The sequence below is a fragment of the Vitis vinifera genome, chromosome 5, assembly GCF_030704535.1.
Source record: "Vitis vinifera cultivar Pinot Noir 40024 chromosome 5, ASM3070453v1".
NCBI classification, from domain to species: Eukaryota; Viridiplantae; Streptophyta; class Magnoliopsida; order Vitales; family Vitaceae; genus Vitis; species Vitis vinifera.
In genome coordinates, this window is record NC_081809.1 from 22888162 (window position 1) to 22893102 (window position 4941).

Below are 4941 nucleotides of genomic sequence, written 5' to 3' on the forward strand. Positions count from 1 at the left end.
AACTCCACCAGCTTCTCTGACTACTGCACTCTTTGCCAGCTTGGAATCTGTTGAACTCTCAGCATGTTGGCATACCAAAATCTTCCATCTAGCTTTAGTATTATTCAAGGAACTCTCCAAACAGTAGCTAGAGGGACAAGTAAACAAGAAAACATAACTTGAGATTTTTCATTTATGCATTAATATTGTCAGGTCCATTCTGCTTCACCTGGATTGATAGGGAGTGAAGTATCCTGCATAGGCTTCTGAAGCAGAGATGATGCTTGTGGAGGCATTCATTTCAAACAGACTCAGACTTTCACCCTATTCAATGACCAAGAAATGTTTTAAGAGCCTGAGAATAATGTATAAATCTACAACATGAACAAGGAAATAACATTACATTGAAATTAGCACCATCTCCTAATACGATTTCAGATATAAAATTCCTATCTGTTGAACTAGCAGCAACAGTGATCATCCATGGAGCAAGGTTTGTTGCTGAACCTTAATTTCCTTCCTTTCCAACTGAAGCAACTACCACTACCCCATGGCTAGCAGCATGCAATGACCCCAAGGAGATGGCATCATTAAAATAATCTCCCTGCGGAGCTTCATAACCTAAGGACAGACAAGATATAAATGCCATCTCTAATTGCATCATCAAAGGCAGCTAGTAAGCCCACATCATAGCAACCTGAGTCCCAACAAGTCTTGTACACTGCAATCCTTGCCATTGGAGCACCTTCTCTAGCACCTCCAGCTGCCAAGCCCTTATAATTCCTGTTTGTCACATACCGGCCTGCAGCTGTTGGGGCTGTGTGGCTGCCATGACCAGAACTGTCCCTAGGGGATTTGAATGACACAGACGTTATCGGATCTTCTTCAGCTTCATAGCCACTCAAATAATATCTGGTTCCAATCACTTTCCTATGTCATAATTTTTTTAAAAGAGTAAGGATCCCTCTGTCAATAAATTTCCATCAAATGATCTTACCAAATAAGGTGTTACTATTATAAAACCTGTTGCAAGATGATGCATTAAATGCTTCTCCTGATTGGTATTGTCCATTCCATCCAGTTGGTACTAAGGCATTGTCCATTCCTTCTAAATATTTTATCAAAGGAAACAAGAATTAGTTTGAACAGTGCCACAATCAAGTCAAGAAAGATTTAAAGTTTGAACAATACCACAGTCAAGTCAAGAAAGATTTAAACATGCTCTTCGGATGAAATCCAGGTGATCATTCAACCACTCCATCACAACTCAAACAAGACATGCATAGAAAACAAGTTCAATTACAACAATATAGGGCATAGATATTGATCATTGTTGAGAAACATATATAGTTGCTAAATGTACATACAAACATCTCATTTTAAAGCCTGGTTTGGCCATATTTGAAGAAGTTTTGGATTGTGCACCATACCTAGAAGCCATTAGTTGACTCTCTCTAGATTGTGCACCTTGTTTTATTATGACATCCTCTTCTTGTTCAAGTATTTGGAAAAGCAAGTCCCGAATTTTTCCTCCCTACAAATGGAGAAGCATTTAAATTTTAAAATAAACCCCAAAAGCAGGGAAGGATTTTGTCCCTATATAATATGACATAAACCTATACTTTAAGTAGGCAGACAACATTTTAGACTGTAGAACCTCAGGCGCTACCAACTCTCCTAAAAACAATTGCTTGTAGGAAAGGCGCATACCCTAACCTTATAGTGCATTCACCCAAGCGCCCACGGCGAATACAAGGGGAGTTGATGGACGCGGCCAACCCTCCGATCTGCCAATAATCTCCCCCCTAGCGACACCCCTGGGGTTCGAACCTGTGACCTCGGCTCTGATACCACTTGTAGGACCTCAGACGCTATCAACTCTCCTAAAAGCAATTGCTTGTAGGAAAGACGCATACCCTAGCCTTATAGTGCATTCACCCAAGCGCCCACGGCGAACACAAGGAGAGTTGATGGACGCGACCAACCCTCCGATCTGCCAATATAGACTTTAAATGGCTACAACCAGATGGTGATTGAAAAATAAGCAGGAAATATCAGTCTGGTGGATTATGTTCCTCTCTGAACATATTTTTAGGATAAAAAACTATTAAATAAATCTCTTTTGCAGCGCAATAAATAAGTCTAACAGTTTCTTTATGCCTGCTAAGGCTAGAGTTAATACTTGAAGTGGGACAAATCGCGAATTGAAGAATTTTGAAGATATATCTTCCGAAGTTTCCTTATGCCACTTTTTTAACTCCTCCTAAAGGTAACTACTGTTGGGATTTTGTTTCTCCTGGATCTTCGGTAACAAATCGAAGACTTGGTTCGGAATGTGGTCCACATTCATTCCATCAATTTAGGAATGAGGATTAACGTTCAGAACCACGTTCGCATCACTACCCCATGTTTTGTGCATGCTCGAAGCAGACTCAGTGATGGAGAGAGGCTTTAAAAAGGGGCAGAGCACTAATGGGTAGTAGGGTCTCCTAAGCCTTCAATATTTTTCAGTCTTAAAACACCATCTAAGAAGAGGTTGAGAAAGGTTTAGAAGCACCTGAAGCCAGAAAAAAAATAAAATTGAAGACGCTATTTTTAACCTATAAGAATGGCAATGGCGGGAGGTACTTTTTCGATATGTTTTCAATTCCGCTTATGATCTAATTGTTATTTAAGGATTGTTATGAGCATGATTAGATAATTTATGTCTAACATTTGGTATCAGAGCTTTTGTATGCCTTTGTCTTATTCGTTTTTACAATATGTGTTTTTAATAAAAAAATACAGTGAGTTTTGGTATTTTGGGGTTTATAGTTTTTTAGAAGTTTTTAATGAAAAATATCGTTAGAAATGATTAGGAGATGAGATTTCTAATATTTTAGTGTTTTAAATCATCAATCTTCTATCTAGAATACGTGGAAATTGTTGGGTTTCATTTCGAGTCACAAATGGGTCAAACAAACCCGGTTGAAGGTAGAAGACAACTACATAGGCTTGTCGTTTTGACTGTAAACAAACAAGAAATAAGTGAAAAAGAAATAAGAAAATGGGCAGCAATAGCCTAGTTGGTCTTAACCTTGCCTTTCCCCAATCATTGCCCAAGTTCAACTCCTCCCAACAACAATCTTTTATTTTTATTTTTATTTATTTATTTATTTATTTATTTATTTGTGAAAATTCATAAAATTTAGTGTTTTAAGATATGTTAATTTATGGGTTTCTTTATGGATATTTTATGTGCTAAATTATTTATTTTTGTTAGTTGTAATGTATATTTTTATGGTTTATTATGCATACAACATTAAGTTAAATAATTTTGCACATTAAATTGATTCTTAAAGGCTCTTTATGGATTTAATTTTAGATATTTATGTGCTTATAATATTTATTTCATAATTTTGTGTATATGATATATTGTTTTATTATACATGCAATATTGAGTTGAATAATATTAGTACATTGATATTGAGTTTTGTGTACATATTGCTTATGGTTTCATGCAATTTATATAAGCTTTTCTTGTGAATTAATTAAATGTCAAGTGATCCATATAATTTTAATTAATTAAGGGGTAGTCACAACATCTTTAATTATGCAAAATTATACATTAAGCGTTTTAGAATCACATATAGAAAAATGGCATTACGGATAATTAATTATATTTGATATAATAAAATTTTATCCCACATGAATTTTTTATTATATTTGTATGATTAATTAGGATGGAACATCAAATTATATTTCTTAATTACCCACAGGAATTAGGAAATGAAACATAATTTGATAGTTTTATCATAAGGTTTTACATGGATTAATTGAATTAGAACTTTAGCCCACATGCAAGTTTTATGCCACTAGATTCATAATTTTGGAACATGAGTTGCATTGGTAAAACATGATATATGGTTATTAGTCTCAATTTTGAATTATAAATATGTATGTTTAATTTTTGTGCAGTGATGCAACCTGCGAATTTCTCTAATATAAAATGTAACATTCCCGAATTGAAAGGTGATAACTGTAAGGTTTGGAATGAGAGAATTCTCTTTCATTTGGGGTGCATGGACATTGATTATACTATCAGGAAAGACAAGCCAACCATTACTGACACCGGTACTACAACAGAAAAGGCTCTTTATGAACAATGGGAGCGATCAAATCGCCTTAGTCTAATGTTCATAAAGACCAAAATCTCTGATGGTATTCGTGGTTTTGTCGATCAACATGACAATGTCAAGGCATTATTGAAGGCTATTGATGAGCAATTTGTGACTTTAGATAAGGCACTTGCCAACACCCTGATAATGAAGTTTTCATCCTTAAAGCTCACCAATGTGAGTGGTGTGCGAGAGCACATAATGCAGATGAGGGATATTGCGACACAATTGAAGACACTTGAGGTTGAAATGTCTGACTCATTCCTTGTGCACTTTATTTTGAACACTCTTCCATAACAATATGGACCCTTCAAAATCTTTTACAACACACATAAGGATAAGTGGTCAATTAATGAGCTTCTAACCATGTGTGTTCAAGAGGAGGGAAGGTTGAAAATGGAATTGGGTTAGAGTGCATTAATAAAAATGGTAGGAAAAGATCATAATCAGGCCAAAAAGAAAGGGAAAGGTAAAATACCACCCCAAGGTGGAATCAAGAAGGTCAATAGATGCTTCTTTTGCAAGAAGAAAGGGCACATGAAAAAGGGTTGCACCAAATTCTAGAAATGGCTTGAGAAGAAAGGTAAACCAATCTCATTTATTTGTTATGAATCTAATATGGTTGATATTATTTATAACACATGGTGAATTGATTCTGGTTCTACAATCCATGTTTTGAATAGCTTGCAGGGTATGCGAAACCTGAGGAAGCCAATGCTAAGTGAGCAATGCATTTATTCAGGAAACAAGATGCGTTCACATGTGGAGGCTGTTGGAACATGCAGTTTAGTTTTAAGTAGTGGTT

General features: G+C 35.7%; 1 long non-coding RNA gene across 1 annotated transcript; it reads right to left on the reverse strand.

Annotated features, from left to right (window-relative positions):
* Positions 1-412, reverse strand: LOC100259976 (uncharacterized). The gene is made up of 3 exons (XR_002030068.2): positions 383-412; positions 209-303; positions 1-127 (listed from the first exon to the last, which is right to left on the reverse strand). It is a non-coding gene; the product is annotated as an uncharacterized LOC100259976 (long non-coding RNA).
* Positions 413-4941: the final 4529 nt, after the last annotated feature.